Source organism: Pseudophryne corroboree, chromosome 10 (genome assembly GCF_028390025.1).
Source record: "Pseudophryne corroboree isolate aPseCor3 chromosome 10, aPseCor3.hap2, whole genome shotgun sequence".
NCBI classification, from domain to species: domain Eukaryota; kingdom Metazoa; phylum Chordata; class Amphibia; order Anura; family Myobatrachidae; genus Pseudophryne; species Pseudophryne corroboree.
Genome location: NC_086453.1, coordinates 360,035,860 through 360,049,828, shown reverse-complemented (window position 1 = coordinate 360,049,828; position 13,969 = coordinate 360,035,860). Strand labels below are relative to the sequence as shown.

The 13,969-nt window shown below is 44.3% G+C and overlaps 1 protein-coding gene across 1 annotated transcript in view; it reads left to right on the top strand.

The window, feature by feature from the left end:
• LOC134965651 (nicotinamide N-methyltransferase-like) overlaps positions 1-13,969 on the top strand; it is an 80,319-nt gene that overhangs the window by 37,851 nt on the left and 28,499 nt on the right. The gene's annotated exons all lie outside the window — the stretch shown is intronic.

Here is a 13,969-nt window from a genome sequence, read left to right as displayed (position 1 = left end):
CGGCATACTGAAGACCACTCTCCATGGCAAATGTTCAGACCCGTCTCATTAGCAGATGATGGCGTGGCAGTGGCTCTAACCCATTAGGGTGTATGGCAGGTATTACCTCTGTGCGAGATTTACGCTGTAGATCACAGTTCACTTTGAAATAGGGCACACACTGTGCTTATGTGTCATCCAAAAGAGCCGATCCTCAATGTGTTTCTCGGTCTATGTCGCTGACCGTTTCCTCAGGAGGGTTGTTGAAGAAGATTACAGAAGAAGTAATTACCAGACTACAGGCTATAATAGATATATTGTCTGCAAATTCCTAAACTATTTCCTCAGCAGCCAGCACTAACAGATGTGATTTGCATCTGTCATTTACCCCCAGCTTCTTCTTCCATCTGCTTATTTACCTAAAGAGTCAGTCAGGAATATAAAGTTGCTGATAATAGGCACTGACCTCTTAATAAACCATTCATCTTCAAATACTCCTGGTGCGCCCAGAAAACTAGTTCAATAAACTGTATAGATTAAATCTTTTTAAATAGGAGGTAAAGACAAAAGGAGACAATAAATCTGTCCTGGGACACACTTGTAAAAAATTATTCATAAAAATATAACTTTTAATATTCACAGTTAAAATAGATCATCTCACAAAGTGACATGGCGACATGTAAAAATTGTAATCATAAACTTTTGGTACAGTAATCAAAATTTGTAATCACAAACTTTTTGATACTGTAATCCAATATACCCTAACTAAATATATGCAGTATTGAAATATCAAAACTCTCTCAGAGGTGTATTACCTTGTTACAATACTTTGAGAGAACTGGCTTCTCTATACTGGCACCTTAAACACCAAATACTTGCAAAAAATGACAAGTATCAATAGTGCTTTTTAATTAGTGTCATAATTTTCATATCAAATCTGTGTTGAGTTTGTAGGAACATCAGCACATCATCAATCATAAGGGAAAAGATTTTTGCAAACATATAGGCAACATTGATCTAAACATCAGAGTTGATTCACTATGGCTTTTTATGAAAATACTCTCACAATGGTGTTTTTAATTTTCCCCTAAATATAAAAAAAAATGCAATCACCCTAAGGAATTGGAATGTGGATGATCAATTAAGTCATAAAACACTGCAAAATGAAGAGTTTGTCAACCTAATTGATCAATAACATTCTGCAATTAAGGCAACAAACATACAGTTTGCCCTCAATATGTTTGTAGTCCTATTTGCATATTTTTTCACTTTTACCTGGGATGCTCATGTATTACACAGGTTCTGTGGCTGGCTGCCTACATTTTAGCTGGTTAAAATTAGAGATGAGTGGGTTTGGGTCTCAGAGAACTGAACCCCCCTTGAACTTCACGCTCTGAGTTTGGATCCGAACCCGGCTCGGGACTTCCTGCCAGACTCGGAAACCAGAACGAGGCAAAATGTCATCATCCCGCTGTCGGATTATCACAGGATTTGGATTCCATATAAACAGCCGCGTGTCACTGCCATTTTCACTTCAGTCCTGGAGAGTGTAGCGAGAGGACGTTTGTCCTCAGTGTCTGTGCAGAAAAAGTGGTGTAGCGCATGGGTGGAGTGACAAACTACTCTTTTGTATCTGTCCAGTGGTAGTGTCTTGTGCTGCATCAGTCCAGTCACAGTGGTGGTGTTCTGTGCTGCCATAAGTCCATTGCTGCTGTATGAGTCCTGTCCAGTGGTGCAGTCTTGTGCTGCATCTGTCAAGTGGTGGTGTCCTGTGCTGCCATAAGTCCATTGCTGCTGTAGAAGTCCAGTCCAGTGGTGATGTCTTGTGCTGCATCAGTGAAGTGGTGGTTTCCTGTGCTGTCATAAGTCCAGTGGTGGTGTTCTGTCCTGCCATAAATCCAGTGCTGCTGTATAAGTCCAGTCCAGTGGTGCTGTCCTGTGTTGCATCAGTCCAGTGTTGGTGTCCTGTGCTGCCATAAGTCCAGTGGTGGTGTTCTCTGCTGCCATAAGTCCAGTGCTGCTGTATAAGTCCAATCCAGTGGTGCAGTCTTGTGCTGCATCAGTCCAGTGGTGGTGTCCTGTGCTGCCAAAAATCCAGTAGTGGTGTTCTGTGCTGCCGTATAAGTCCAGTGCTGCTGACGTATAAGTCCAGGGTTACTGCCATATTAGTTCAGGGGTACTGCCATATAAGTCCAGGGGAACAACCGTATAAGTCCAGTGGTTCTGCCATATAAGTGCAGGGGTACTGCTGTATAACTCCAGGGGTACCGCTGTATAAGTCCAGGGGTACTGCCGTATAAGTCCAGTCGAGTGGTGCTGCTGTATAAGTCCAGTGATGCTGTACTGTGCTGTATATTATTTACGCCAAATAAAGGTGTTATTAATATTTAATCCAAATAATTTTTACAGGGCTTGCCCTGTGTGGTGTAGGGGTATGTTCTCCTGTGCCGCATATTGTTATATAACTCCAGAAAATTAATGGAGAACAAAAATTTGGAGGATAAAATAGGGAAATGTCAAGAACCACTTCCTCCTGCTGCTGCTGCTGCTGCTGTTGTTGCTACTGGGAGTTGATCGTCATCCCAGAGGGGAAGTCAGAAGACCACTTGTACTACTTCAACTAAGCAATTGACTGTCCAACAGTCCTTTGCTAGGAAGATGAAATATGACAGCAGTCATCCTGTTTCAAAGTGGATAACTGACAGCTATGTTGGTGTTAGACGTGCGTCCGGTATCTGTCATTAGTGCAGTGGGATTTTGACAGTTGATGGAGGTAGTGTGTCCCCAGTACCGAATCCCATCTAGATTCCACTTCACTAGGAAAGCGATTCCTGGACTGTACAGGGACATTAAGAAAAGTGTCCTCAGTGTCCTGAAAAATGCGGTTGTACCAAGTGTCCACTTAACCACGTACATGTGGACAAGTGGAAAAGGGAAAACTAAGAACTGCATGACTGTGACAGCCCACTGGGTAGATGTATTGCTTCCCGCAGCAACAACAGCAGCAATAAACAGTAGCAGCATCTCACAAACGCATGCTCGTTTCTAGGCAGGCTACGATGGAAATCACCAGTTTCCGTCAGAGGCACACAGCTGATAACCTCTTTCGGAAACTGAGGGACATCATTACACACTGGCTTACCCCACTAAGACTATCCTGGGGATTTGTGATATCGGATAACGCCACCAATATTGTGCGTGCATTACATCTGGGCAAATTCCAGCACGTCCCATGTTTTGCACATACAATTAATTTGGTGGTGCAGTATTTTTTGAAAAATGACAGAGGAGGTACAGCAGACAGCAGACAGGTAGACTTACCCGCTGTTGCCTAGGAGATCCACTTGTGCAGCTCCTCTCCAAACAGGGCATCCCCTGCAAAAGGGAGGTTTCCTACACCTTTTTTTAAATCAGAATCCGCTGACCATTGTCTTAGCCACAGAGCCCTGCGGGCCGAGCCCGGCATAGCTGTAGTACGGCCACTGATGAGGCATAATTCTGTAATAGATTTGCTCATAAAGTTAGTTGCATCCTGTATATGATTCAGTAGGGTAATTATCTCCTCCTGTGGCAGGGAGTCCAACCCATTCACTATATTTTCAGACCATTTTAACATGGCCCTAGAAAACCAGCCACAAGCAATAGTGGGCCTCTGAGCTACACCCACTGCAGTATAAATTGATTTTAGTGTAGTCACAATTTTATGGTCAGCTGGATCTTTGAGAGAGAGAGCCCCAGGTACAGGCAGTACAACTTTATGTGACAGCCTGGACACTGAAGTATTGACGGGTGATTTTCACAAACCTTTCTGTCCTCTGCAGGAAAGATAAAATAATTTAATAACCATTTTGGGGTAATTAATTTCTTTTCTGGGTTTACCCATGCCTCCTTAGTCAGGGAGTTTTAGTCCTTTAAAACAGGAAAGGTGACAGAGGATTTTGGCTTTACATTAAAATACGATTCCTCTTATTGTTCTGCCTCCTTATCTTGTAAGTTGAAGACCTCTCATGGCATAAATTAGGGCCTCAACTCCAGGGGACAGGAACTTATCCTCGTCCACCTCAAACTCTGCCTCCTCCAACTCCAGTAAGTCAGTCTCAGAGTCAGACTGGAGTTCCTGTGGAAGCATTCATTTATGAGAGACCACCAGAGGGGGCTGAGTAGACTGTCTGCGGTCTGCAGCCTTAACTAGGAAATCATCCATAGACTGTTTTAAGGTCTGTCTTTCATGCTTAGCTATAGCTAACTCAGTATTAATATTAGCAATAATTGTTTTAAATGATTCTAACCACTCAGGTTCCTGCATATCACTGGCCTGTGAAGGCAGAGAACACTGGGTACACAGTAAAGATACCTGTGAAGAAGGTGTAAACATAGTGTTACATGAGGGACACACAGATTTTTTCCCTGACATTGTTACAGCAGATAACACATAGGTGGTCATTCCGAGTTGTTTGCTCTGTAATTTTTTTCGCATCGCAGCGATTTTCCGCTTATTGCGCATGCGCAATGTTCGCACTGCGAATGCGCCAAGTAAATTTGCTATGAAGATTGGTATTTTACTCACGGCATTACAAGGTTTTTTCTTCGTTCTGGTGATCGTAATGTGATTGACAGGAAGTGGGTGTTTCTGGGCGGAAAATTGACTTTTTTTGGGAGCGTGTGAAAAAACGCTACCGTTTCTGGGAAAAACGCGGGAGTGGCTGGAGAAACGGAGGAGTGTCTGGGCGAACGCTGGGTGTGTTTGTGACGTCAAACCAGGAACGACAAGCACTGAACTGATCGCAGTGGCAGAGTAAGTCTGTAGCTACTCAGAAACTGCAAAGAAATTTCTATTAGCAATTTTGAGAACCTTTCGTTCGCAATTTTGATAAGCTAAGATTCACTCCCAGTAGGCGGCGGCTTAGCGTGTGCAATGCTGCTAAAAGCAGCTTGCGAGCAAACAACTCGGAATGAGGGCCATAGTTAATAAGAATACAATGTAAACAACACAGTTAGTGCACAGACACAGTAACCCCAAACAGCCCTGTATGGGGTGACACAGAGAGGATCGAGACCAGCACCCAATACCATACTTAGCAAACAAATCTATATATAATATATCACTGGGTATATTTTATATATATATATATGTATATATATTACCCAACAATGTAGGCGGCACTCGGAGACTTGCACAAAGTAAGTGAAAAACCAGTAAGGTGAATTTATTCAGGTCAACGTTTCGGGGGACGTACCCCCTTCCTCAGGACTCAACACACTAAGTGCAACACAGTGATACAAACTTAAATAGCTACTTACCAGGACCCCAGCCGCCCCACGGTGTCAGCGTGATCCCGGCGCACGCGACCCGCACTTCCGGTCGCGGCTCTCACCCAGCACAGGAAGTGACATCATCGCGCCGCCGAGAGCCGCCTCCACCGTAGCTGCGTACACAGAGGGACTGGTAACCATGGGAGCAGAATGCACAACTCGTGTTCGGTGCGCTCACTGCTGCCAGGTGTAAACGTGACATCTTAACATGTAAACAACATATAAACAAACACCGGTGAATAGCCTGCACAAAACAAAAGGTGACATTATAATCAATAAAAACTTGCAAAGTGATTAATTACGACACACTCCGGATCTCTCCGTGTGTGATAAATGATCAAAAGTGCATAATATATAAAGTGCCTCATGAATAAATACACATCAAAAAAATCTGAAAGCTGTAAAAAGGTATATAAACAAAGGTATATAAAAATACATTGTTAAACATCTGGACAGTCTTGCTGCCTCTGTGATATATGCAAAAATCACTAAATATCTATAAATAATATACACCAGCGTAACTGACTGTGCCTGAAAGCGATATATAATTGATTAAAAGAAGTATCTCTTAACGCTTTTGATCGGCCTATCAATGTATCTGTATCAGTTGATTATTAAATAATTATTAAATAGAGGTTCTTCTAGATGGGAAACAAAAAGCATGGAACAAGATGTGTGGAAAGTATATATTCAACACAATGCATTATATTATATTATATCACCAAAAATATCATAAGAAGCACTGTAGGCTTAGATATTCATTCAAGCCTCGAGGATGAATGGTGTCGAGTTTATAAATCCATCTTGCCTCAAGTTTTAATAATTTAGTGGCACGATCGCCACCTCTTATTGTGGCTGGGATGTGGTCCACGATTTTATAACGCACTGATGCCAACGAATGTCGCATCTGTGCGAAATGTCGTGCCACAGGTTGGTCACTTTTCCCTGATTGCAGGGCTGCCCTGATGGATGACCTGTGCTGGGCCATCCTTTCTTTAAAGTGGCACTGCGTTTTGCCGACATAATATAGGCTACAAGGGCAGATTAACACATAAATTACAAACGTGGAGCTGCAGGTGAGGGGCCATCGGATGGATATCTTTTTACCTGTATGTGGGTGAGTGATGAAATCACCCGTGAGCATGTAGCTGCATGTAGTGCAGCCTAGGCATTTGAAACACCCATTTTTGCGACTGAGAAAATGTGCAGTGGGTAAGGGTTTATTAAAACCCGTTACATCATTTTTGACTACTAAGTCCTTAATGTTCGCACTTCTGGTGTAACATGGCATGATTTTGCTGCGTTTAAGAGAAGATAGACTGGGGTCCGTGGCTATGATGGGCCACATTTGTTTCATCTGTTTACTTCTGACCCCACTAGCAGTATTGAATTCATTGACCCACGTGACCCTATCATCTGTGGATGTTATGCCATCCTGTTGGAGTAGCTCCAGTCTACTAGTGGACATCACCTTAGTGCGAGCTTGGGTCAAAATGCTGGATGGATAGCCTCGTTGTGCAAATTTGTTGGCCATGGCATCTAGCTGGATCTCCAGGTCTTCGGGTTCGCTGGTAATCCTGCGAACCCGGAGGAACTGTGAGTATGGTAGACCTCTTACCAGCGATCTAGGGTGGAAACTGTCGTATCGCAACAGAGTGTTGCGATCAGTGGGTTTACTATACAGTGATGTCTGTATATGTCCATGTTGAATTTTAATTTTGATGTCCAAAAAACATATTTCCGTGGGATGAACGGTTAAAGCTAGCTTAACGGGGCTGGGTGACCTGTTGTGGTCTTCAATCAATCTGACCAAAGTTGGTTCATCATGGGTCCAGAACAACAACAGGTCGTCTATGTAGCGATAATAAAGTGCTATGTGCTCTGAAACAGAGGGGTCCTCAAAGAACAGCGCCCGCTCGACCTCCCACATATAGGCGTTAGCCAAAGACGGGGCCACTGCCGACCCCATGGCACAGCCTGTGTTTTGTTTGAAAAACTGGCCATTAAAAAGAAAATAATTATGGGCTAAAGTGAATTCCAACAGTGTGATAAACAGGTCAACATCTGGCCCTGTGTATGCTGGGTTATGTGTGATCAGCCGCCTAACTGCTGATATACCTGCCTGTTGCGGAATGCAGGTATACAGGCTGGCTACATCCAGTGTGGCTAAGATGGTGCCCTCATATAATTGCCCCACGGCCAGTAGTTTCCTCAATAGCATATTGGTATCTTTAAGATGGGTAAATGTAGCTTGCACACAAGGTTGCAAGTATGCATCCAAAAAGATGGCAATGGATTCGCACAGCGACCCCCTGGCCGAAATAATCGGTCTACCGGGGGGGTGCTGGGCATCCTTGTGTATCTTTGGAATGGCGTAAAATATTGGGGTGACCGGGTGCGTGCACACTAATTTGTTGTGAATCTCTTGTGTGATCAAGCCTTCAAGTAGAGCCTCTGCTAAGATGTTATCTAATGAAGATTTGTAAACAACAGTGGGGTCATTCTCCAGTAAACTATAGGTGTCGCTATCTGCGAGCAAACGATTACATTCAGCGATGTAATCTGATGTATCTAGGATGACAATCCCACCCCCTTTGTCCGCTCCCCTGATGATTATGTCCTGTCTGTTTGACAGGGACCTGAGGGCGGACAGTTCATCGGTGTTGAGGTTATTGTAAACCTGCGGAGAAGGGGCATTCTGTAAATTGTCCATCATACGAGTGAAGGTTCTGATGGATGCATTTTGGGACACCGGATCAAATTTAGATGCAGTTCCTAGTTTACGTATCTGTGATGGAAGATCCTTGACTGCAGTATGGTCCGATTTCTATTCAAAATGTTCTTTTAATTTTAATGTCCTGTTGAACTTGAACGTCTCAATTTTCCATTTAAATTTGTCCGGGACTTTGGTGGGGACATATGACAGACCTTTGGCCAGTACGGCGTTTTCAGCAGGGGTTAAATTTACAGAAGACAAGTTGAAAATTAGGTCCGTTTCGACCTGGGCGGTCTTCCTCCCCGTTTTCCGCCTCGACTGGCCCCCCCGTCTGGTAGGTGTTGCACTTAGTGTGTTGTGTCCTGAGGAAGGGGGTACGTCCCCCGAAACGTTGACCTGAATAAATTCACCTTACTGGTTTTTCACTTACTTTGTGCAAGTCTCCGAGTGCCGCCTACATTGTTGGGTATATATTGGGGTGCACCCCCCTGGGAGGGCACCGGAGCACATACCCCTATGGGGAAGCTGAGTGCCGGACTCATCCATGGACTATGTATATATATTATATAGATTTGTTTGCTAAGTGGACAGCGGTGTAACTGATATATATATATATATATATATATATATATATATGCACACTCTCCTTCCTATTAGACCCCCAGGTACCAGTACAGTGGTGGTTCAGTGGCCTTTGTGAAGGAGCAGCATGCTGCCTGTAGCAGCAGGAAATGGGGCCTTCTGGTCACTGGTCCCGCTCTCCCGGAAGCCCCGCCCCTTTCATGGTGTGGTCCCTATCTATTATACTGGCTTGTACTGTGTGTAAAAAGCAGATTTGAGGTAAAAAACAGAGAGAACAAGTAAAAACTGTAATATACCATTGTGTATGCAGATACAGCCGCAGACACACACATCATTCTAATCAGCAGTGTCTGTGTATGCATCATATTCACATCATGATACAAATAAGATGCAATTTTGCAAAAATAGATGCCCAATGAAAACAGAATTGCACGGTACCTGTCAGATCACTCACACCAGGGATCTCCCACTACATGGCATATTGAGGCCAGATGTTTCAGGACATATCTGTAGTTGCAGTACATGGAATCAGCAGACAGAATCATGCTGGAGATGATTACAGCAGGCTGAGGATTAATCTCACAAATATAATCACATGAGACTTGTTCATTAAGTGTCCCTGGTGACTTGCAGGACATAGACAGTTCATCAGTGGTCCTTAATGCTCCCTAGTTATATTGGTCCTAGTTAATGGTCCTTAATGCTCCCTAGTGTTGTTATTATAAGGTAGCAATATACTGTGAAACTGTTGCTTTAATATCTTTTGCAACTAAGTAGCATTTTTGTTGCACTGGAATCTCCAAATAAATGAATTACCTCACTGCACCCACAGGCTTTTACTGGTAACAATGTTCCGCTTAGTCAATGCTGGCTGCCGGCGTCCCGGCTAAGTTCAGACACAGCATACTGATTACCGTAGCGTGGCCGCTGTAATAGTTACCCCTGCACACGTGTAGTGATCCTTCCACTGTGATCAAGCCACCGGACTACTATCTTTAGAACAACTACTAGCAGAGAATACAGAAGGATCATTATATACGATCAGACTATAAATCTGTCTTCTAGAAAATTCTAAAGTTATAAGGATATCACAATTTTTTCCTATTGTTGAGAAAAGCCCATTTATAACACTGTATTATAATAAGACATTACCTGACTTTAAAATTATATGCAAATATACAAATAAGAGTACGAACAAAAAGAAATACTGTCCACTTGGCCGGATTAACAATGGGGAGGATGGAGGATGGAGCTGCAGCTCCAGGGCCCCCATTGAAAATAGGCCCACAGGAGGAGACTGACAGCGCTGACAGGATACAATTGTTTCCTGTTACAGACTGCCAGCAGCCATCCTCCCAGGCCCCGCCTCCTGAAGCCCCGACACTCTCACCTGTCAGTGTTATCAGCAGCCGCAGAGTGTGCAGGCAGTGCAGTGGCCACCCCTCCCCTCTCCTCCAGAGTCCACTCTCTCCTCACTCGGGTCCTGACTGAGCCTGACACACACAAGCTCCGCCCCCCCAGACTATACTACACGAGGAAGGAGCTGCTACTGATGTTGCTGCATGGGGCCTGGTAACTTCTATAATGGCTCCATGATGAGCAGTATCTATTTATGATGTGTGTCTGTGAGATGTGTGTGTTGGGGGGTTGAAGTGTGTGTTTGTGAGGTGTGTGTATGGGGGTGTGTGGTGTGTGTGGGCAAGGAGGTGTGAGGTGTTTGCTTGTATGGGGGTGAATGTGTTACTGGGCATTGGGATGTAGAAATTGTTGGGTTACTGAGTGCTAGGTGGGGGAAGTTAATGAGTGTAGTATGGGTGCTGCTGTATAAACATAGGCCCTCATTCCGAGTCGTTCGCTCGGTATTTTTCATCGCATCGCAGTGAAAATTCGCTTAGTACGCATGCGCAATATTCGCACTGCGACTGCGCCAAGTAATTTTACAATGAAGATAGTATTTTTACTCACGGCTTTTTCATCGCTCCGGCGATCGTAGTGTGATTGACAGGAAATGGGTGTTACTGGGCGGAAACACGGCGTTTTAGGGGCGTGTGGATGAAAACGCTACCGTTTCCGGAAAAAACGCAGGAGTGGCCGGAGAAACGGGGGAGTGTCTGGGCGAACGCTGGGTGTGTTTGTGACGTCAAACCAGGAACGACAAGCACTGAACTGATCGCAGATGCCGAGTAAGTCTGAAGCTACTCTGAAACTGCTAAGAAGTTTGTTATCGCAATATTGCGAATACATCGTTCGCAATTTTAAGAAGCTAAGATTCACTCCCAGTAGGCGGCGGCTTAGCGTGTGTAACTCTGCTAAAATCGCCTTGCGACCGATCAACTCGGAATGAGGGCCATAGCATGGGTGCCACTGTGTGAATGTAATATGGGTACTTAGAGATGAGCGGGTTCGGTTTCTCTGAAACCGAACCCGCACGAACTTCATGTTTTTTTTACGGGTCCGAGCAGACTCGGATCCTCCCGCCTTGCTCGGTTAACCCGAGCGCGCCCGAACGTCATCATGACGCTGTCGGATTCTCGCGAGACTCGGATTCTATATAAGGAGCCGCGCGTCGCCGCCATTTTCACACGTGCATTGAGATTGATAGGGAGAGGACGTGGCTGGCGTCCTCTCCATTAGAAATTAGATTAGAAGAGAGAGAGAGATTGTGCAGAGTCAGACAGAGTTTACCACAGTGACCAGTGCAGTTGTTGTTAGTTAACTTTTATTTATTTTAATATAATATATCCGTTCTCTGCTATATCCGTTCTCTGCCTGAAAAAAAACGATACACAGCAGCAGCCAGTCACACAGTGTGACTCAGTCTGTGTGCACTCAGCTCAGCCCAGTGTGCTGCACATCAATGTATAAAAGGCAAAGCTTATAATAATTGTGGGGGAGACTGGGGAGCACTGCAGGTTGTTATAGCAGGAGCCCCCAGGAGTACATAATATTATATTAATTTAAAATTAAACAGTGCACACTTTTGCTGCAGGAGTGCCACTGCCAGTGTGACTAGTGGTGACCAGTGCCTGACCACCAGTATAGTAGTATATTGTTGTATGTATTGTATACTATCTCTTTATCAACCAGTCTATATTAGCAGCAGACACAGTACAGTGCGGTAGTTCACGGCTGTGGCTACCTCTGTGTCGGCAGTCGGAACTCGGCAGGCAGTCCGTCCATCCATAATTGTATTACAATATATACCACCTAACCGTGGTATTTTTTTTTCTTTCTTTATACCGTCGTCATAGTGTCATACTAGTTGTTACGAGTATACTACTATCTCTTTATCAACCAGTGTACAGTGCGGTAGTTCACGGCTGTGGCTACCTCTGTGTCGGCAGTCGGCAGGCAGTCCGTCCATCCATAATTGTATTATTATTATAATATATACCACCTAACCGTGGTTTTTTTTTCATTCTTTATACCGTCATAGTGTCATACTAGTTGTTACGAGTATACTACTATCTCTTTATCAACCAGTGTACAGTGCGGTAGTTCACGGCTGTGGCTACCTCTGTGTCGGCAGTCGGCAGGCAGTCCGTCCATCCATAATTGTATTATTATTATAATATATACCACCTAACCGTGGTTTTTTTTTCATTCTTTATACCGTCGTCATAGTGTCATACTAGTTGTTACGAGTATACTACTATCTCTTTATCAACCAGTGTACAGTGCGGTAGTTCACGGCTGTGGCTACCTCTGTGTCGGCAGTCGGCAGGCAGTCCGTCCATCCATAATTGTATTATTATTATAATATATACCACCTAACTGTGGTATTTTTTTTTCTTTCTTTATACCGTCGTCATAGTGTCATACTAGTTGTTACGAGTATACTACTATCTCTTTATCAACCAGTGTACAGTGCGGTAGTTCACGGCTGTGGCTACCTCTGTGTCGGCAGTCGGCAGGCAGTCCGTCCATCCATAATTGTATTATTATTATAATATATACCACCTAACTGTGGTATTTTTTTTTCTTTCTTTATACCGTCGTCATAGTGTCATACTAGTTGTTACGAGTATACTACTATCTCTTTATCAACCAGTGTACAGTGCGGTAGTTCACGGCTGTGGCTACCTCTGTGTCGGCAGTCGGCAGGCAGTCCGTCCATCCATAATTGTATTATTATTATAATATATACCACCTAACTGTGGTATTTTTTTTTCTTTCTTTATACCGTCGTCATAGTGTCATACTAGTTGTTACGAGTATACTACTATCTCTTTATCAACCAGTGTACAGTGCGGTAGTTCACGGCTGTGGCTACCTCTGTGTCGGCAGTCGGCAGGCAGTCCGTCCATCCATAATTGTATTATTATTATAATATATACCACCTAACCGTGGTTTTTTTATACCACCTAACCGTGGCAGTCCGTCCATAATTGTATACTAGTATCCAATCCATCCATCTCCATTGTTTACCTGAGGTGCCTTTTAGTTCTGCCTATAAAATATGGAGAACAAAAAAGTTGAGGTTCCAAAATTAGGGAAAGATCAAGATCCACTTCCACCTCGTGCTGAAGCTGCTGCCACTAGTCATGGCCGAGACGATGAAATGCCAGCAACGTCGTCTGCCAAGGCCGATGCCCAATGTCATAGTACAGAGCATGTCAAATCCAAAACACCAAATATCAGAAAAAAAAGGACTCCAAAACCTAAAATAAAATTGTCGGAGGAGAAGCGTAAACTTGCCAATATGCCATTTACCACACGGAGTGGCAAGGAACGGCTGAGGCCCTGGCCTATGTTCATGGCTAGTGGTTCAGCTTCACATGAGGATGGAAGCACTCAGCCTCTCGCTAGAAAACTGAAAAGACTCAAGCTGGCAAAAGCACCGCAAAGAACTGTGCGTTCTTTGAAATCCCAAATCCACAAGGAGAGTCCAATTGTGTCGTTTGCGATGCCTGACCTTCCCAACACTGGACGTGAAGAGCATGCGCCTTCCACTATTTGCATGCCCCCTGCAAGTGCTGGAAGGAGCACCCGCAGTCCAGTTCCTGATAGTCAGATTGAAGATGTCAGTGTTGAAGTACACCAGGATGAGGAGGATATGGGTGTTGCTGGCGCTGGGGAGGAAATTGACCAGGAGGATTCTGATGGTGAGGTGGTTTGTTTAAGTCAGGCACCCGGGGAGACACCTGTTGTCCGTGGGAGGAATATGGCCGTTGACATGCCAGGTGAAAATACCAAAAAAATCAGCTCTTCGGTGTGGAGGTATTTCACCAGAAATGCGGACAACAGGTGTCAAGCCGTGTGTTCCCTTTGTCAAGCTGTAATAAGTAGGGGTAAGGACGTTAACCACCTCGGAACATCCTCCCTTATACGTCACCTGCAGCGCATTCATAATAAGTCAGTGACAAGTTCAAAAACTTT